Source organism: Oreochromis aureus, linkage group 3 (genome assembly GCF_013358895.1).
Source record: "Oreochromis aureus strain Israel breed Guangdong linkage group 3, ZZ_aureus, whole genome shotgun sequence".
NCBI classification, from domain to species: Eukaryota; Metazoa; Chordata; class Actinopteri; order Cichliformes; family Cichlidae; genus Oreochromis; species Oreochromis aureus.
Window position 1 is genome coordinate 66,141,210 of NC_052944.1, and position 22,378 is coordinate 66,163,587.

General features: G+C 39.9%; 1 long non-coding RNA gene across 1 annotated transcript; it reads left to right on the forward strand.

Annotated features, from left to right (window-relative positions):
• Nucleotides 1-5,058: 5,058 nt before the first annotated feature.
• On the forward strand, nucleotides 5,059-21,661 carry LOC120437463. The gene is made up of 4 exons (XR_005611148.1): nucleotides 5,059-5,175; nucleotides 5,301-5,378; nucleotides 6,449-6,533; nucleotides 21,364-21,661. It is a non-coding gene; the product is annotated as an uncharacterized LOC120437463 (long non-coding RNA).
• The last annotated feature ends 717 nt before the right edge of the window (nucleotides 21,662-22,378 follow it).

The window sequence follows — 22,378 nt, forward strand, 5'->3', positions numbered from 1 at the left end:
AATCATGGTCAAATATGTAAAATCATTCAAAACCACCAAGTCCAGGTAACTCGATCTCAGTAATGGATGTTTTCTTGGCTGGTTAGTGGATTTTATGTAAATCAGCCAGTCTGAGTAGTTCTTAATGTCCAGGGTGAACCCTGCCTCTCAGCCTGTGACAGCTGGGACATGCTACAGCCTCACTGTAACTCTGAACTGGAGAGGCAGATGTATTATGGTTGTTGGTTCAATGTGAGGCTCAAACTCTCCCTGATGTGAAACAGCTCGTACAAACACCTGCAGCAACACAAAGTCAGGACGAGTGAACAGCAGCTGAGGAAAACCTCAGAACTCAGACTCTGTTTATCCCAAAATATGAAAACTTTTTTAGAGCATTCAGAATATTAAAGACAACACAGGTCAACATATTTTACATTATGCATAAAAAATAAAATACAATATGGCAAAACAAATATCAGAATAAGATAAAAACATCAATGAACTCCTCATTCAACACCTGAAACCTGTGAGGACCTGGTCACATGGAGCAGGTCAGGTCTATCATGTGTGCATTCTGAATGCAGCCCCGTCGCTCGCTGTAGATCAGAAGTCATGCTCGGTGGTGACATCAGCAGCGATGTCATCATAGTCTTCACCGAATTCCTGAGTTTCTTCATCAAGCAGGGCCGTCTCCATGGAGACAACCAGAGGACGTCCTGCGGCGAGTGAACACAGACTAAACACGACCAGTTTAAACAAACTCCCAGCTCCAGCTACAGGTAAAGTCCCAGAGGAGGACCAGCTTTAGATTTAATGGTGCTTGGCCCGGTGCCAACAAGCATCACCTCTGACTCTGTGCTGTCAATTATCCTGACAGGACAATACTGCCAGGATGTTGTCTAGTTTGTGTAACTTAAAGCATGTGTAGCTTAACTTGCCAACCTGCTTCTTAAATCCTATATTTGGGCAAAACTGCTCACACGCATCTTTTATCATATCCTATGAAGTAAATAAATCACTTATAAATCACATCTCTCCCCGTTTATTCACATGATCACCTGAACAAAAGAAGAAGACTGTGTCTCTTCGATCAGCTCTGATATCACCTTCAGAAAACTGATCCCCAAACTAGAGATGGACCGATCCGATATTACGTATCGGTATCGGTCCGATACTGACCTAAATTACTGGATCGGATATCGGAGAGAAATAAAAAATGTAATCCGATCCATTAAATATCACGAAAGCACCTCACAAAACTTGTGACATGGCGTAACTCAGCTCATGACCTTAGCACGTCGGAGGAATATGCGTCACATGATAGAGCGGCTGTGGCGTGCGAGACCTGTCAGCGGTCTGGTTGAGCATTTGGAGCCTCGCTACCAAACCGGCATTTCATCAACGAGGAAGTTATCCCAGAGAAGTAAAGCAAGTGTGTAAGTTCATCTCTGAATGTTTGTAAAGCGTTCCCACGTTAAGCTTAACAACTGATATATGGAGCGACTGCCTCTTCTCTCTCCCTCCCTCTCCTGTTGCTACTTCAATCATGAAACTGATCAATAATCGGCTGATCGGCTTTTCTGTTGTTAGTCCGTCTCTCTTGTTTGTTTTCAGTGGGCCTCAGTGTCTGAATGGTTCCAGTTCAGCTCCATAACAGCAGCGTCCCTGGTTTGATTCCCGTGTTTCAGCTCATATCTGCCTCTCTCACTGAGGGGGACGTTCACTATATGGAAATGGATTTGTTCATCAACCAAACTACAGATCACTGAGAGCAGAGGACAATTTTTCCATGTTTCTTTTCATATATGTGAACTGACAAATGTTTAATTCCGAAAAATGAAGAATGAAGAAAAAAAAGTGCTGTGTGAGTATAGTTATTGTTTTTTAAGTTATCTGATGACTTGTATCTTTACAGTGAATATTTGTAGCCCCCCCACAACTGTGTTTGAACCAATAGAAAGCTGGTGCTCAGAGGAAGAGGGCGGGCTTTACTTGGTGTCAGTGACAGAAATGAAAAAAAGCTCAAATGAGTGAGAAGGACGATGAAGGAAACATCTGTGCTGTGTCTGCTCTGTAAGTAGAATCTCTGTGTTTGTTTGAATTCTTGTACTTTGACTGTCTGCTCTCCTGATAACTGATGATGGAGGAGAAGACATGAAAAACAAATCAGGCTGAATTCAAGTTCAAAACACCACGAGGACCAACTGCAGGTCTGAACTGACTCTTCAGGGCTCTAGAGTGCGACCAAATTTTTCCGTGGTGCGACTAAAAAAAAAACATTTGGTCGCACCTGCTTGGGTAACAAAAAAAAAAAATCTCTGCAACTCTCCATGTGGTCAACAACAGACACACATTATGCCCCTATCGTGGACTAAACCAATCAGAGATAGTCAGGGGCGGGACCTCTCTGATTGGCCGTGGTCCAGTGGAAAGTGCAGATAGAAGAGGGAGGTGAGTAGCTTTAATAAGGCGATATCAATTCATTAACGGATTCCACACAAAGACGTAAACACAGAGCGACCCGACGCATCAGAATCAGCTTTGTCTTTCTCGGCTTTCTCACCGGACGGCCCGCAGACGGACACGCTGTCGGAGCTTAGCGATTCTGATGCGTCGGGTCCGCGCTGTGTTTCCGTCTTTGCGCTGATTCTGAGCTGCAGGTTTTGTCTCTCCAACCAAAATTCGCCGAGCAAAAAGAAGCAGCAAACTGCGCTTCACATTTGATCAATGTCGTCTTGAATTCCTCTGACTTTTGCTGTTTTGCTTCCACCACGATAAAATTACACTTCCTACACAGCTCCCTGTGTGTACTTCAAGAACAGTTTCCCGTCTCAAATCTCTGTTTTCTGCATTATTCATTCGCTTATTACCCACCAGTCTACCGTTGTTTACAGCGCTGTCTTTTTCTTTTTTCATGTAAATGACGTCCGACAAGAAAGCCTAATTTCTGCTGTTCAATACTGAAGAAATTTAAACTTCTTAAAATTATGCAAAATTGCAGAATATTGCAGAATATTTTTAAGGTTATCTGCTATAAAAAGCCAGACCAGGAAAATCTCCTTCATGTTTTTCTGTGTTTTATTCTCAGTTACTTTCACACAAAGGCATCTGCTGTGATGTTCACAATTCTGATGAAGTCTCATGTGTATCAGTACTGATAAATGATCAGAATTGTAATATTTCTGACTGTCTGAGGCTAAATTGAATCGAATCAGGACTTTGAGAACCGGAATCGAATGGATTATAGAAATCAGTGATGATGCCCAGCCCTAGTGAGCAGCCTAGGCCCGACAGAGGTGGATGTAGCTGTGGGTAATAAGAAAAGATGAAAAGAACTATTGATAACTTTTGTGTTAAGTTAAGGCCTGATCTGTCTGAAATTCATAGCCAGTGCTCTGACACGGTGCCATCAATCTTTGAACGCTGAAAAAGCACAGTGTATCCAGAAAACACATTATATGCTGCAATAAATGCACTGCCCAAGTGTCCCTCTCCCACTGCCTTTCAGCAGCAGGCAGCAGCAAACAGGTCGTCAGAGGAGCCAAGATGATGATTAAGTTTAACATTTTCTACAATATTGACAAAGCACTTTAAGCACAAGATTGTTAGTTAATAATTTAGAAATGAATATTGTCTGTGTGGACTTCCCCCCCAAAGAAGGTGCACATGTAAAACTGCGGTGTTAAGCGAAGCGGTTGAAAAATTTGAGTGCGCCTAACTTTTGTGCCGGTACGCCTAAATTTTTTAAGTTAGGCGTACCGGTGCGCCCATGTCAAAAAGTTAGTCTAGAGCCCTGCTCTTTATCTTTGCTCATGAGTCGAGGAAACACAGCAGGCAGTGAAAAGATCAAATCATTCACTCATTATATCAACACAGCTGCACAGTGGACACATGACTGTACAGGATTATTCAAAAGTAGCACATAGTTTGCTTATACTCAATTTAGTTAGTATGCATAAAAACCTGCTTTTAAGCTAAAAACAGTGATAGAGAAGAATGAAGAGTCCCAACTCTGTGAATGCTTGTAAGATCTTCTACCAGCGTTTAAAAAAAATATTATTATAATTATTATTTTAATTTTTTACACTTTTCCCCTATTTCACTCCAAACTTCATTCAAACATGTTGTTGGCATCAGATTGAAAATGAGCAGATAGATCAAAGAAGGACAAGTTTGTGTGTTTGTCAGCTGTTTGTGTGGAGTTGTTCTTTATGTTCACCTCAAATCAACCTGAGTGTCATTTCTCTTTAGTTCTGATCTCACTGCTGAGCTGCACAACAAACCAAGGTCAGTAACCTTCTTCTGTCACAGTTTTTTTCTGTCATATGTTTTGACAATTAAAAGATTTTTTTTTTTTTTTCATTTTAACCCTCACAGCTCGTCTGACTGTGAGTCCCAGCAGCTCTCAGTTCTTTAAAGGAGACTTTGTGTCTCTGAGCTGTGAGGAGGACGACAGCTCTGCTGGATGGACTCTGAGGACCAATAATAAGATCACTCAGTGTGGAGATGGGTGGGGAAGATGGTCTGGTTCTTCCTGTGACATCACTGTTTTCCCTCAGGACAGTGGAGTTTACTGGTGTGAGTCCAGAGAGGGTCCCATCAGTAACATGGTTAATCTGACAGTCACTGGTAAGCTGAGTGTGTGGAGTTAGTGTTGATGAAGCTGTGTGTAAATGGATGAAATGCTGTAGTTTGTCTCTGTGTTGAGGTGGAGCAGTGATCCTGCAGAGTCCTGTCCTCCCTGTGATGGAGGGAGATGACGTCACTCTGCTCTGTAAAACAAAGACCACTCCCTCCAACCTCCCAGCTGCTTTCTATAAAGATGGCTCCCTCATCAGGAAGCAGCCTACAGGTCACATGACCATCCAGCATGTTTCCAGGTCTGATGAAGGCCTCTACAAGTGTGACATCAGCGCTCATGGAGAGTCTCCATCCAGCTGGATCACTGTCACAGGTGACACACTCACCTGTCTGTGTTTCTGCAGCTTTCAACATTCACAATGTGATGACAACTTAATGACTGTGTTTGCTTTATTTTAGACAAACACACCACCACACCTCCACCTACATCCCCCCAATCACTCTCTGGTTCCTTTCTCATTCCTGTGTTGTCACTTGTTGGAACAGTCTGTGTTGTGGTTCTGCTGGTGTTACTTGATCTGCTGGTGAGACGATGTGTTCACAGGAAACCTGAAGGTGAGACTCAGACTTATTCTCTGATCTTACTGTATAGGCTTACATAATAAAATATCAATTGTTATGAAGTGAATAATAACATTCCACATTTAATTCATATTATTGTTAATTTTTAATCATTTCAGCAACAGAAGAAGATGACATCACACAGACTGGAATCAAAATAACAAATCATCAAAAACTGCCGTTTAAACAAAGAAGAGGTAGTGTTGTGTTTGATGGTGGGCTGGTAGTGCTGGTCAAAAGTTGTTCTTCAAAAATATAGTTTTTAACAATGTTTATCATGTGAGGATATCTTTAAATATGTAAAGAATTTTTTGTGAAACAAGAATGAAAAGGGGGGGGGGGGGCTGAATAGAAATATGATCAGTAAAAACATGATGGTTTTCAGACCCCTGCTCTGACAGAACCAATGAGCAGCTGAAGGAGAAACATAATTCAGACCAGTTAACTTCACAACATGAACTAAAGATCGATTTTTGTGATTCATTTAATGTTCTAATGAAGCTGCATAACATGTAACTTCATTCAGTATTAGATACTATAGCCTGTTATATTTGCAACATCTGCATTTCATTCAAAAGTGACACATCTGCATTTGTCTTTAGGCCACATTTGACTTTAACTAATGGTGTCAGCTCAGCCTCAGGTCCAGATGTCAGCTATGTTGTGAACATTAGCAGTGTCATAACTGAGCTCTGATTATTAGTGTCACTGTGTAACATAGAAATAAACAGAGTGAACGTAAAACATGTTCTTTACTACAATAAATCATTTTAATTCTATTCATGTGAAACAGACGAACGATCTCACCACAGTGTTTACAGATTTGGCTGATAATAGTCTTCACGTTGTGAGAACATGTCTGCTCTGTGGTGAAGAGAGTCTCACTCTGGCAGCTTTGAGGTTGTGCACTTTCCTTTTTAGGATGACCCATTTGTTTGTGGTCACTCTGTTTCACAGCAGAGCTGTTAAGATCGGGGGGGAAAGCTAAAAACTTCGGTTAGAAAATTAGTGACAGAATAGCTCATCGGGCTCCTGATTCATTAAAATTCTCAGGCTATTGTAATGTGTGAAGTACAGAAAGTTATACACTGTCCTGTTATTGTTAGAAAACCACTGAGAAGTGGGGACACAGAGAACTCACACTTTACTTCATTTCACTTTAGTGAACCATTTTTAATATTTGTAAATAGTAAAAATGGTTGACTATTTTAGCTGTAGTTGTACTACTGCAGTCCCTGCAGTAATTTAAATGTGTTTTATTTTGCAGACATTTATTCATCTGTGGTCTACTCAGGAGTGAGTACTGAAGATGTCAGTTATGGACAGACAGCAGTCCGAATGAGGAGGTCCAGGTACAGCTGCTCTTTACCTTTAACTCTGAACAGAGACAAGCTGCTCACCCTCTTTACAGTAGGGTGACCAACCGTCCTCTTTTCCCCGGACATGTCCACTTTTCACGTCCTGTCCGGGGCGTCCGGTGGGATTTTCGAGATTGATGAAAATGTCCGGGTTTTCCTATAGTCCGACAGAGGACCCATGTGTTTGAAGTCATCCCCGAACTGCTGCTTTGTGAGCGCTTGTTCTGCGCTCACAGACGGGACAGACAGCGCGCAGCAACGCGCCTAATGATGTTTAAAAGATCCCAAAGCGCAAATGCATCATTTCAGATGAACTGCAAAAGATATTTCACTGCGGTCAAGTGAGCCCTCACTTGCGAAGTCACAGTCAAGCTAGCCGCCCCGCCAGCCGCATCTAAAATGTGGTTGCACTATTCTTACGCATATTACGGTATGGATGCCGACTGGCTTAGAAACGCAGTCTTTTGTGTCCTGACACTATTTAACTTCACAATCCACTCCGTTTTGGTTCATCTCCACTTTTCCCCTTGTGATCCACAGCCAAGATTACTGTACGAATCAGAGAAAATTAACAATAAAATTTGCCCAATATACAGTACTGTACTTTTAATATCTTCATCTTTGACCTCAGATTACAGGAAAACTGTACAAAGTGCCGCAGATATTTCACTGGATTCTGACTCTAGGCCGTCTCCACTCTTCCCCCTGTGATCCACAGACAAATTTACTGTACGGTTGTCCAGAAAATTGATAGTAAACATTGCACAATTTACTCTACTGTACTCTACATATTCCCAACTTTGACCTCAGATTACAGGAAAACTGTACAAGGTGCAGCAGATATCTCACTGGATTCTGACTCTAGGCCGTCTCCACTCTTCACCCTGTGATCCACAGACAAATTTACTGTACGGTTTTCCAGAAAATTGATAGTAAACTTTGCACAATTTACTCTACTGTACTCTACATATTCCCAACTTTGAGCTCAGATTACAGGAAAACTGTAAGAGGTGCCGCAGATATTTCACTGGATTCTGACTCTAGGCCGTCTCCACTCTTCCCCCTGTCATCCACAGACAAATTTACTGTACGGTTGTCCAGAAAATTGATAGTAAACTTTGCACAATTTACTCTACTGTACTCTACATATTCCCAACTTTGAGCTCAGATTACAGGAAAACTGTAAGAGGTGCAGCAGATATCTCACTGGATTCTGACTCTAGGCCGTCTCCACTCTTCACCCTGTGATCCACAGACAAATTTACTGTATGGTTTTTGAGAAAATTGATAGTAAACTTTGCACAATTTACTCTACTGTACTCTACATATTCCCAACTTTGAGCTCAGATTACAGGAAAACTGTAAGAGGTGCCGCAGATATTTCACCGGATTCTGACTCTAGGCCATCTCCACTGTTCACCCTGTGATCCACAGACAAATTTACTGTACGGGTTTTGAGAAAATTGATATTAAACTTTGCACAATTTACTCTACTGTACTCTACATATTCTCATCTTTGACCTCAGATTACAGGAAAACTGTACGAGGTGCCGCAGATATCTCACTGGATTCTGACTCTAGGCTGTCTCCACTCTTCACCCTGTGATCCACAGACAAATTTACTGTACGCTTTCTGAGATTGCTGTGTTAACAGAGTATGACAGAGGCTAAGAAAATATACTGCCTAAAATATTATCAAATTTAAACAAGAAATTACAAAATTTCCACATTTGCTGTCATTGCCGTGTGTTCAGTAGAGCATTATTTAGTCATAAAAAATACATATCATTGAAATATCATCAGTAAAAGAAATACTCTCACTATGTAAGACATGTTAGCAAATTCAGTTAATAAATATTGTATCAAATCTATACAGATGTTTAAAGGCATAATGCAAAGCATGTTTGTTTCTTATGGCTTACAAATGTGTTTGCCTTTAACATAATTTACATTTCATTTATACAGTTTCACAGACGAAACAATAAAATAAGTTTCCTGAACTGTTCTTCATGGCCAAGATTTTGAATCCTTTTGAGGGTGATGCATTATCCATGAAGGTGAGCAATTTGTTCATTGATCTCTGACCCTCGCTGACTCTGACGCCTCCTAATTCTGCTTCCAGCCTTGATGATTAATTTGTTCTTCCTTTGACATCCCTGTCACTGATGCTGTCACCAGTTGTCCACCAGTCTAATCTGCAATTCCGGTGAACCCAGAATTACCTGTATCTTTGTAATGTTTCCAAAAATATACACTATATCTTGATGGGCATTGTCCCACTTTTTTTCCTTTACAAGTAATAAACTCTATGGTTTTAATGACAATTCATATACAGATTGTGGAGGACTTTTTATTCAACACTAAAAATAGTTCCTCATCAGCAGACTGTAGTACAATTTCAGCCCACCGTTAATAAACCCATCCAATGCAGCGTTATCAGAGAAATTATGCAAATGATATGTTTTTATGTACTGGTAATCTATTTATCATGATTCCTGCTCTGATGATTATTTTCTTACCCTTCTGTAATTTTAATAGATAAAGGATGTTGAACATTAAGCTCCAAACAGGATGAATGAGGAAGACCACAGAGGAGAATCATGGATGTAGTGAAAGAATACATGCAGATGGTCTTTTTTCATGGTCGAGGAGCATCTTCTGATACTATTTTAACACTAGATTTACTAAACCTGTGCAAATTTGCGTGAGAAAAAACTTCCCTAAACCCAACACCCCCTAGAATTACTGGGTTTTTTATTTTCTGGTGCAAGTCCTGAGGTGTTAAGCACCCCTGCTGAGATTTTCACAGGTCGTCAGCTCGTTTCTCCTCCAGCTTTTGTTGTGCAAACCACCCATTATCCTCGAGGCCTGGGACATTTGCATTTGCTCACTCAGAGTTGCTCAGATGCAAGTCAGGCCAAACCTCTGTGTTACAACTTTCCGAAATGCCTGCCGTACTGACCTGCAAATATAAAAGACACACATTCACACCTTCCTTGACTCTTAGCCCAGATCTTCCATTGTTCCATTGTCACTGTGTATGTGAGGAAGTGGCATTACTTGACTACAGCACAGTGCTGTGCATAAAAGCAGACCGATCCAGGCGCGAGAATCATTTCTTGTTTGCATTTTTGAGAACACACATCAGGATGGCCTCCATATCACTGCCACGCTGGAAGAACCTCTCCGCGCAACAGGCTTTGGCCTTGCTTCAGGAAATGGACGAAGCAGATTCTGATGGAGGAGAGGTTTCATTTGTCCAGCAGGCCACTGACGCCTCCTCAGAAGAATCTGAAAAGGAGACGGAACAAGAACCCAACATGCCGGAAGAGGCCCTGTGGTACTGGGAAGCCCAGCCAGAGCCACACGGCAAAAAACGGCACTGGGTAGAGGAGGACATTGGAATGCCCAGTGCAGAAGCAAATGGTCCGTGCTTCACTGCGCAAGCTGGACCCACAGAGTCTGCTAAGGTTTGTCACTGCCATAGTAGATATGATATTTAAATAAACCCATTTAGAGTGAGGTTCATGTAAATTTACCATTTTCTATTTGTTTATCTTCCATCAGCGTAAGATTACAAGTGTGCTCCAAAGCTTCCTTTGCCTTTTAGATGTGGGAATGCTGCAGACCATCAGAGAGTGCACGGCACATCAAGCCCGCAGAACAGAGCCAGACCTGAGTAATTCTAGTGTTAAACAATGCCTTTTATTAGAACATAAGCATTTAAATGGAGTAATTGTATGTGAATCAGTTAAATATGAGTGGGCAACTCAGACCATGACAAGACTGCATTTGCTTTAAGAAATTAATAAAAAAATGTAGACATATTTTGTCATTATTTTTAGTCTTCAATTTTATGTGTTTTTCTTTAAGATAGTATCAGAAGTTGCTCCTCGACCATGAAAAAAGACCATCTGCATGTATTCTTTCACTACATCCATGATTCTCCTCTGTGGTCTTCCTCATTCATCCTGTTTGGAGCTTAATGTTCAACATCCTTTATCTATTAAAATTACAGAAGGGTAAGAAAATAATCATCAGAGCAGGAATCATGATAAATAGATTACCAGTACATAAAAACATATCATTTGCATAATTTCTCTGATAACGCTGCATTGGATGGGTTTATTAACGGTGGGCTGAAATTGTACTACAGTCTGCTGATGAGGAACTATTTTTAGTGTTGAATAAAAAGTCCTCCACAATCTGTATATGAATTCTCATTAAAACCATAGAGATTATTACTTGTAAAGGAAAAAAAGTGGGACAATGCCCATCAACATATAGTGTATATTTTTGGAAACATTACAAAGATACAGGTAATTCTGGGTTCACCGGAATTGCAGATTAGACTGGTGGACAACTGGTGACAGCATCAGTGACAGGGATGCCAAAAGGAAGAACAAATTAATCATCAAGGCTGGAAGCAGAATTAGGAGGCGTCAGAGTCAGCGAGGGTCAGAGGTCAATGAACAAATTGCTCACCTTCATGGATAATGCATCACCCTCAAAAGGATTCAAAATCTTGGCCATGAAGAACAGTTCAGGAAACTTATTTTATTGTTTCGTCTGTGAAACTGTATAAATGAAATGTAAATTATGTTAAAGGCAAACACATTTGTAAGCCATAAGAAACAAACATGCTTTGCATTATGCCTTTAAACATCTGTATAGATTTGATACAATATTTATTAACTGAATTTGCTAACATGTCTTACATAGTGAGAGTATTTCTTTTACTGATGATATTTCAATGATATGTATTTTTTATGACTAAATAATGCTCTACTGAACACACGGCAATGACAGCAAATGTGGAAATTTTGTAATTTCTTGTTTAAATTTGATAATATTTTAGGCAGTATATTTTCTTAGCCTCTGTCATACTCTGTTAACACAGCAATCTCAGAAACCGTACAGTAAATTTGTCTGTGGATCACAGGGTGAAGAGTGGAGACAGCCTAGAGTCAGAATCCAGTGAAATATCTGCGGCACCTCGTACAGTTTTCCTGTAATCTGAGGTCAAAGTTGGGAATAAATAGAGTACAGTAGAGTAAATTGAGCAAAGTTTAATATCAATTTTCTCAAAAACCGTACAGTAAATTTGTCTGTGGATGACAGAGTGAAGAGTGGAGACGGCCTAGAGTCAGAATCCAGTGAAATATCTGCGGCACCTCTTACAGTTTTCCTGTAATCTGAGGTCAAAGATGAGAATATATAGAGTACAGTAGAGTAAATTGAGCAATGTTTACTATCAATTTTCTGGACAACCGTACAGTAAATTTGTCTGTGGATAACAGGGAGAAGAGTGGAGATGAACCAAAACGGAGTGGATTGTGAAGTTAAATAGTGTCAGGACACAAAAGACTGCGTTTCTAAGCCAGTCGGCATCCATACCGTAATATGCGTAAGAATAGTGCAACCACATTTTAGATGCGGCTGGCGGGACGGCTAGCTTGACTGTGACTTCGCAAGTGAGTTTCCCTCTTACCGGCCCAGTAGGCTACTGGTAATTTTTCTTATGCAGATGAGGCTGTGCCATTATTTAATTCCAGAGGCTTTCAAGTTATTTTTTTTTTTTTTTTTTTGCGCTGGTCGACTTGTAAAAACCCATATGACATTTTTCGTCCACACGTAAACGGCGTTTAAACGGAGAAAACGGAGGTTTTTTAAAACTCCTGCCAGGTTGGAGATTTTCGAAAACGTAGTTTTTGCGTTTACGTGTGGACGAGGAAACGGAGTTCATCACACAACGTCAAAGGTGCGTGCCTTTTTTCACGCTCTGCGCCATGTTACTGTTTACATGAGATGAATTTCTACAATCGCGGAGAGACAAAATACTGTTACTGTTAATCTGACTACAGGTTTTACACGCTTACATACACACACGCAGTTACTGGTCCTCCATTTAGAAAATGTTAGGGTTCAATGTTGAGAGAAGAATCCATAAAAACCACAGATCCAGGCGTGTGCAATTTAGACGGCATTTTAATGAACACATGTGTGAGTTCAACAACCCAATCAGTGTTGAACTGAACTTACAATCATGAGACAAGGTTTTATATGGGTACAATAACAAAGCCCCCCTCTTTTACAAAAATAGACAATAGTACAGCTTACGTCAATCCAAACCACAAAATGTTCCCTGACCTTTAACATTGCTCTAAAAAACATTGTCTTTGGTCGGTGCTTCCCCTCTTCGCTGTCGCTCGTCTGGTGCACTTCCTCTAAGTACGTCGGCACACTTCTGCATTTCTGTGTGTATGTGTCTGCAGTGTATGCTACGTACGTGTCATGACCTCTCACTATTTGTCTGTGTGTACGTGCAGAGTTTGCATCTGCTTTCTGAACCTTAGTTGACCTCAACAAGCAACCAACCAGGCTAAGGCCATCCTGTGTGTAATGATCTTGACTTATATGTGAAATATATAAACAACTGTTTCAATCTACCACAACTGCTTAAGGCTTAATCCGCAATAAATGCATACTAAACACCCTTGCACTTAAACTTCTGGCTTCAGTTTCACTTCTGCAAAACATGCTCTGCAGACGCGTTTTGTTTCCTGTCTCATTTTGGCACAGAGAGTATTGTCCTGTCTCTGCCCTCTACACAGAGATCATAAAAGCATTAATAACATTTAAATTATAGATTCAACAGAACCATTTAAAATGGTTCTTCTTTGGACCTGTAATAAAGGCTATAACCATATATTTGAACATCTGAATGCATCTAACTGCAACCTCACTATTAATACTGAAATGTTAATGATGATTATAAAAATAGCAGCAACTAATAGCAGGACAATATTTCTATTCCTGACACTCCCACTCTTGACCTCTTGACCACAAGAGGTCACCATACTGTGTGTTGGGTCACTCCTTGGCCCATTCAACTGCTCCCCTGTCCATCCCAGACATCATGGACATTTAGGATCACTGTTCTTAGCTCTGACCCTCTCTTGGCATCCTGTGACTTAACAAATCAGACAACCTCATGTCATCTAGGTGGTCTTAATAATAAAATGCCAGCTCCCACTTGAGAACACTCATGCTTAAGGTTAATCACACCAAAGTATCAGCGAGCCTAAAGTTGATCAGGGGCATGAGAGAATAAGAGTGCGAGCAGAGCTCAATCAGCACTCCTCCCTCACCCCAGAACCCACTCATACCCGGTGAAAGACCCTTACACTTGTGAATCTCTAGTGGTCTGTCCCTTTTCTGGGTCCCACTCTAGTGGAAATCTGGCCACCTGCAAAGGAAACAAAACACTTTCTCCCTACTATGCTCTAAGTTACTCTGTTCCTCGATTGTTCTCAAAACATGAACCTAATTTCGTATTTGGTTTTGACTTTTATTCCTATATAATCTTAAACATCACTCATCTCAATCTACAGCTTTCTAACAGTCTTACAGCACTGCTGTCATACGTTTCCTGTTTTTCCTTATCTGATCATCAACATCCTGTGCACAAAACTGTCCCTGCTGCTGCAAGTGCCTCTCATCTAAAGTCACCTCTCACCAGCAAAATCATCATAAAATCATTATAACGGCTTATTCTACTAAAAGGATCAAAGAAAAACAACCACTTTAATCACTAAGTGTAAGCACCTAGTTAATTGCTTCTAGATAAACTTCATCATAGCTAAAAACTGAACTCTAACAGTATTTTGAACTCCCATTTTCTGGGTAATAACCTGTTTGAATATATCATTTTATTTCATTTTGCTGCTTTTAATGTAATGCCTCCTCTAACTTAAACTTTATCAGACTTAACCAACATATATAAGCTTTCTCCCTTTGCTTCTGTTTTCTGTATTTCTGTATTCTGTAACTGCTTTTTATATAAGAGGACTAAGTTAGAGCTGCATCTGTTATCTCAATATTTTATATGTCACTCAGTTTAGTTACAAGCAAAACTCCTATTCAGTTCCTCTTTCTGTCATTTGTTATTGGGCCAACTCAAATTCAGTTAAAAGCTAAAGGAATTTCAGGCCCTAGGCCTCAAATCAATACTGTCCTGTGTGTTGATGAACTCTGTATGTCTGTAAGCGTGTGCAATCCTTCAAAACTCAGGTCATTCTCACAGTAGATTGGCTAATCATAACGTTAACCAAAAGTTTATGACCCTCAAGAGACGACTCTCTGAGCCACAACTCCGTTAAAGGCCCCAAAATGCAATGTGTGAAAAATCATTTCTACATATATAATCTCCAATATTATTCATTTGAGTCAGCGAGACTTTTAACATCCTCATAAAAAGCTCTCCACTACCCTAAAAATAACAACATTCTAACATTATGTCACTGTTACCACTTATCCTAAAAATCAAAAAGAAAAATCCCACATTTTCTACTCATAAAATGTTCACTATTTTCCCCAAAGCATATCCTTTATTCCCACAATTTCCCCTTTAATTTGGTGTACAACTTCTTTTTAACCCCAGCAATTTATCTTCTAAACAGAATTCAGTTCATTTTACTCCTTTCTTTAGAATTAACAATCTCTGCCTCAGTTTTACCATATCTAAATTATCAAACAACCCCAATCGTTATAAAATCCTAGTAAAACCCCTTTCACATTAAACAAATTAAATCTTAAACCCCTCTCTTTTTTGACACATCTCATGTGGCAAAAAACTCAACATGCTCCACCCAAGCTTAACAAATTAAAAGGAAAAAAGGTTAGTCATTTCATTGCCCAGAACCGCTCAGCAATTCTCCTCTCCGGTGTTTTGCTTCAGCCCTGAAAACCTGTGTTTAAGGAACAAAATCAATTTAATCATCATGTCAAATCTCCTCCAACTCGTTGCTCCATGCAAGGTCTGGATCCTTGGAATTTCCTGAAAACAAAACCTGTAGTTTACATTTCATACTCAACTCTCCCCTTATGATCCCGTCTATGTCATAACAAAAAATAAACTTGAACAGAACAGTTATTAATCCTGAGTTACCTCAGTTAATGGTAACTTGAATCTCATCAAACAATGTTTCCCTTTTAGCATTTAGCATTCTCCCAACAATATAATGTAATCCCATAATCTAACCCCCGTAAAAAGAAATTTTCTCAAAGCAAACATCAGCATCCCAAAATCAGCCTCCCCAGATTTAAGTCTCCCACTTGTCCTGCCTATGGCAAAAGCAAAACAAAGCATCCCCTTTCTTTTCCTCACATGATAAATCTGTCCACATTTATTCATTCCCACCTTAGTCCAGTCACTCACATTCACTCACATGCATTCACTCATGATATTTTTTGCTGATCTGCAGCCTTCGCAAGCACGTCATCAGATGCTCCACATCAGCAAAATGAGCTCAATCATTTGTTTTATTTCGTTTTCCTGTTTAGGAAAATAGTTCTCTATACTTTTGACTGGATTGAATCGATACAATCCATTTTAGACAGAGACTTGCCGCCAATCAGTCTCTGATTGTAATCAATTATAATTCTGTAAAGCCCACCTGATTTTCGTACTTGGTAATTTTGTCAGCGCCGTCCGTTCACTCTCTTCCAGGCCTGCTTAGAACAAAAATGAAAAAGAGAGCTGATTATTAGCTCATCAAAGTACCAAACAAAATCACCTGACAGGTTTTTTCCTGAGTGCACTTACTACTACAAAAAATTTTTGGGGCCCCTCTCAGACCTATCCCTGCCTTAATGAAACACCTCTCTGGAAATAAAACAACAGCCTCAAAAATCTGAAACAATCTTAAATTTCACCCGTTCAACACACGAAAACCTCGTCAAAAGATCAAAGACCGTTTTCATTCAGCACAAGATAAAACCAATTTCAACCACATATCATCCTTAAATTATAAATTTCCTGTCCAAATCTGCCCTCTGAACAGACCTGACCACCGTAATCAAATATCCTGATACTTTACCATTATATATTTCTCCCAATACTCTTCAACAGCCACTGCTCTCTCTTGAACTGAACCGAAAGCCTCCGCCACACACGCACACAGGAAGTGTCTTTGTCACTCACTCACTCCAGCTAATTTGCATAAACCCACAGCTCAACAGCCAACTTAACAAGAGGAATACATGTTTAAACTTTATCACGTTATTGAATTATTTTCATTTTCTTTCTATACTAATCACTTACTTTGATAAATCAGTGCAAGAGCACTCCTGAGTCACTCTTATAGACACTTTTCTTTTGTTTTTCCATCTATTTTAAATCTTTCCATCAATTGTATTAACCATTCACACCATTCTCTCACTCATACAAGCAGCAAGCAGATCTTCATTGCATATGCTTATGTTCTTAGCCAGGTTTTAAATCAATACCTGTTCATTAAGCTTCAAGAGCTTGTCTTTATAAGGTTAATGCATTTTCTGTTTGTGTGTGTATGGGTATATGTTATTTTGCATCTATGGCTTCACAGTCTCCCAGACTTCTTCCCCACTCTCCAGTTAAGCAGTCAGTTTTTTTTTTCCCCAATTACTAACCCACATTTTGATTTCCCACCTTAAATAAAGCACTCCTAGTCTTCAGCCAGGAGCTGGGGCTTGCTTTTCAGGTTCCTGGACACATCATGCTGTGAACAATTCAACCAGAAACTTGCCTTAACATATCCATTCATGTTAACCTGTAATTTCTTCAGACTCCTGCATCTGGAGAATTGGCCTGGGTCTGCTTTTACCCTGAAAATAACAAACTAAGACATTTTCATTATTATCACCAGTGGTTAAATAACCCATTTCTCTATCTCTGATCAGAAACACCAATTATGCCATGCATGTAAGCGTGTTCTTCCCTGCATTTTATGTTAATTGGGTGTAAACTGCTTCTTCATTAAATTAACTCATTGAGTTCTTCGTTGCCTTGCGATGTATTCATGTTAATGTACACTACGTGTAAGCTGTTTCTTCATTGCATCCGATATATTCATATTTAATTTATGCATTTCACCACTGAGCTTTAGACTCAAACTATCTCACTTCTGATTCATTTCAAAATAATCTCACATGTAACAATTTGTATGTGTGTTTTCTATTCATTAAGGTAATGACAATTATTTTCGTTCATTATTCCTACCTTTTCTAATGTTTACCTCTTTGTTATGCTGTAGTGGACATCCCTAAACAATTCATGAGTTCAGGTTTCAATTTTCAATCCAATTATATCCTATATTCTCGCAGTCAAACTCGTCCAGCTTCATCTCTCACTGGTCCTCTCTGCACAATGTCCTGTTCGGGCTTCAAAGCTCCAGCAAACACAGTCTCAACTCAGCTGTTGTCTTCTTCTCTGTTTCTTTACAGTCTTTCTTTCAGATTTAAGTCCCAGCATGGCAAAATATCACTCAATGTCCAGTGCTCTTCCACAATTCTTTATCCCACTGTTCAACTGCCCAGCCTGTATTTTCACAGTACATGTTACATTACTCTTACATGCTGCTGCTGGTCGTCAGTCGTCATCAGGGTTAATGGATCAGTGGCACTGCCGTTTGCCTGCTGTATTCAAGTTCACGATGTTCTATCGGTCTTCATCAGGCGATTGACTGTCCTTTGAACTTCTTCTCCGCTTCAGGGACAAAGTGAGAGATCCAGCCGCACAATTTCGAGCCAAAAACTGGCTTATTCTCCCAATTCTTTTAATCTACTTTTCTGCTGCTGAACTCAAGGTTGCAAAGTTGAAAGACGCCCACCTGTATTGACCATATAATTAGTATTATATTCATTTTTTTTCTTAAAGGCTTCATTTGCTCCCATTTCCTCGTCTGTCTCTCTGTGTTCTTTCTGCACACACTCAGTTCCCATATATGGGCATGCACAGTTCCTGTTCACTATTTCCTGTTGCTGCAGCCCCGATACACAGAGCAATATTTCCTGTTCCTCAAACTAATCTAACTCCTTTGTTTTTGTTTTCTTGAATTAAAAACACTTTCAAACTTTAGCACATCCTACTTTTTCATCACCCAAGAAATATATTTCACACTCCTTTATTCCATACACACCTTTAAAAGTTCTCACCTCTTTCAGACGCCATAAATCGTCTCACACGCACTGCCTTTCTCTCACTCAGAGAACTCACGCAGAGTCACTCAAATCAAATACTGACAGCACTCACACAGTTAAAATCACTCGAAATACGCTTTCATACGAGTATTTTGGACATGCCTTCCATGATCAGAAAGAGCAAGTCAAAAGAAAAGAAAAAAAAAACTGAAACCTCTCATCATCCTCACGGCTTCTCCCCACACACATAACTGAAAAAATAAAACACACCAACATTTATGGCTCACGAAATATACATCTATCAAAATTCAGTCATTTACTATGCATCCACACTAATATATTCACACTGTATTTACACTCTCATAATAAGCTCTTATATACAGGCATTTAGCAAAAAGCTCTCAGTCCTCTCAAAATTGAAACCACCCTCTCTGCGCGTCACTGCTGCTCATTTGCATTTACACACACAATCAGTGCACTTCCGGCTGTGCATGACTGACACAGAGACTGATCCTACTCATAGATCTCATATTTTATATTACAGACGTCTTAAATTACAACTGCACAGATTTTTTAGGCCTCTTAAATCCTATAAATTTCGACAAATTTATCCATAACGGTCCGACCGATAAAAGTCCCTGACTTTTTTGCGACCAATTTTAGCCAGTATTCCGTCCCTGACGGTGGCCCGATTGCTAATGCCCTAACCAAATTTATCGTAGCCAAAAAAGCGCAAGAATAGGGGACTTGAACCCCTAGCTTATCTCAGGATGCCCTGTACCCCACGGTCAAGCCAAACCGAGCTAACCCTACTCGCGGTAGGTCAACAATGCTGGCGTCCGCATCGAGGAGGGATCGCAGCGTCCGGGCTATGCGCTTCTTAACAGGCGCCGCTGTCGTTCTAGAAAAATTTAGAATAATTTGAAACAACAATCTACACCCAACACAGGATTAAGATTGAGGACAACCCTCAACAGTTTTAGAGATTCCCCAGTCCTCTTCGGATGTTGCCCGAAACTATCCCTAGTCATCGCTAGGTGAAGGATAGATTTCTCTATCCAGCAGGGAGCGTCACCTCCGAGAAAGTTCTTAAGGGTTGCATAACCAATGGGACTTGAACCCACACAATGACCAAATTCCTATCATTCTAAAGTTCACTTGCAGTCCAACTGCTTTAATTCTCTTTTCATTCCTTTATTCTCATTACTCAGTACTGTCACTTATACTTCATTATCATTACTTCAACGGTAAACTTCATCAAAATTTCGCCAAAATTAAAAACAGACATTTACCAGTAATTCCAGTGAGTAGACTTTAATTTGACATGCCCAATGTGACACCTTTTGGAAATATATTTCAACAGGCAGTGTCTTACCTTTAAATGCCCCGGGAATGCCTGCTCACTTTCACCACTGATTACCGTCTGCCCGTCCAATTACCACGGACCCCGGATCTCACCAAAACCCCAACATTCCCTCTCTTCACCGGAACGAGCCCCCAAATGTTAGGGTTCAATGTTGAGAGAAGAATCCATAAAAACCACAGATCCAGGCGTGTGCAATTTAGACGGCATTTTAATGAACACATGTGAGTTCAACAACCCAATCAGTGTTGAACTGAACTTACAATCATGAGACAAGGTTTTATATGGGTACAATAACAAAGCCCCCTCTTTTACAAAAATAGACAATAGTACAGCTTACGTCAATCCAAACCACAAAATGTTCCCTGACCTTTAACATTGCTCTAAAACATTGTCTTGGTCGGTGCTTCCCTCTTCGCTGTCGCTCGTCTGGTGCACTTCCTCTAAGTACGTCGGCACACTTCTGCATTTCTGTGTGTATGTGTCTGCAGTGTATGCTACGTACGTGTCATGACCTCTCACTATTTGTCTGTGTGTACGTGCAGAGTTTGCATCTGCTTTCTGAACCTTAGTTGACCTCAACTTAAGCAACCAACCAGGCTAAGGCCATCCTGTGTGTAATGATCTTGACTTATATGTGAAATATATAAACAACTGTTTCAATCTACCACAACTGCTTAAGGCTTAATCCGCAATAAATGCATACTAAACACCCTTGCACTTAAACTTCTGGCTTCAGTTTCACTTCTGCAAAACATGCTCTGCAGACGCGTTTTGTTTCCTGTCTCATTTTGGCACAGAGAGTATTGTCCTGTCTCTGCCCTCTACACAGAGATCATAAAAGCATTAATAACATTTAAATTATAGATTCAACAGAACCATTTAAAATGGTTCTTCTTTGGACCTGTAATAAAGGCTATAACCATATATTTGAACATCTGAATGCATCTAACTGCAACCTCACTATTAATACTGAAATGTTAATGATGATTATAAAAATAGCAGCAACTAATAGCAGGACAATATTTCTATTCCTGACAAAAGGCAGAGGCGTCACGGTGTAATTATTTTACGTGTAGTTGATTTTTTCCTGTGATAATATTCAACATTGCTATCAATACATTTTTCAAAAAATGCCTCTCTGTGCAAAATGGGTTCAAAAACATCAACAGCTGTGGGATACTGTTTGTTCGTGATTTAGACAGGGGGAACCAATCGTGGCAGGATCAGCCTGATATTATTTGTATTCCGCTGTAACTTTACTGTATAAAGAACCAACATCCCCAAAATGTCAGGAGTAGTTAGTCATTACAACAAGTGTTTGTGAACTAAAAATCAAGAATGTGGGATACTGTTTGTCGGTGATTTGGAGTTGTGCAGGTGAAACTAAAGTCAAGATATGCTTTACCATATTTTCTAGTCTTTGGCGATGCTTCATCCTCTGCTACAAAGCTTATAATCATTTTTTCTGTTGTTTGAACTGTGTGTGTTTGTGTTCAGACTTTAAACCAGAGCCAGACGTCGTCTACTCTTCACTGAAGTAGTCCACCAGTCCAACCACTGATGTCCAGTTGCTGGTCTTGAACTGGTCCCCACAGCACCTCAGATCAGAGTGTGTTCACTTGTTAAATGAGGGAAAACTTTACATTTTATTTATTTTTCCACTGGAGAATCTTTTTTTATGTGCTGAAAAATAGTGACAGCAGTTTAAACAAATTTGTATGATTTTATGCCCTATAAAATTTTGGAGTTATTTTTATTTTGTTAATGTTTGTTGGATTTCTGCAGGCTCAATAAACTTTTGTCTCACTTGCTTTTCTCGTTTCGTTCTGTGGGTTTCTAAAGGTCTCAAATGAAAAACTTGGTATGTTACATTCTGTGTGTGGCTAACCGATATGTGACACTCTTCAGTGCAGACACGATGAACATTGAACCACAGGTGCAGACTAAAAACAGCAGGGACATCATACAGTGGCTGTATGGTGCACAGGAAAGCTTCATTAGGATATGTGTATGTCTGAAACTGAAGAGTTTGGTCTCTTTATTTCTGTAGTTACCTAGAAACCTGCGTGCAGAAGCTGACATAGTAAATAAATTCATGTTTTATTGATTCATTTTTGAATTTCTGGTAATCCTGAGTGTTATATCAGAGAAGCTGCTTTATAAATGTAAATACAAACATTTAACCTCTTAACATCTACTAGTTGGACATTGAGTTGATTTGTGTTAATGTTAGGTTTCATGTTACTCATAAGGCAAAGAAGGATTTTAGAAACTATATGTTGTGTTACAAATCAGTTCTGTCACTGGATTTTCATTAGAGTCAAACACAAGAAAATCTCTTATTAAGAGATAGATGAGAGCTTAACCACAAATCCAAGCAGTTCCCTTGTGATCATACCTCCACCTCTCCAGGCTCTTTTCCACCTGGGCACACCTACAGATCATCAGCAAACATCACAGTCCGCGAAAACTCCTGCCTGACCTCATCTGTCCATCACCGCTGGAAACAAGA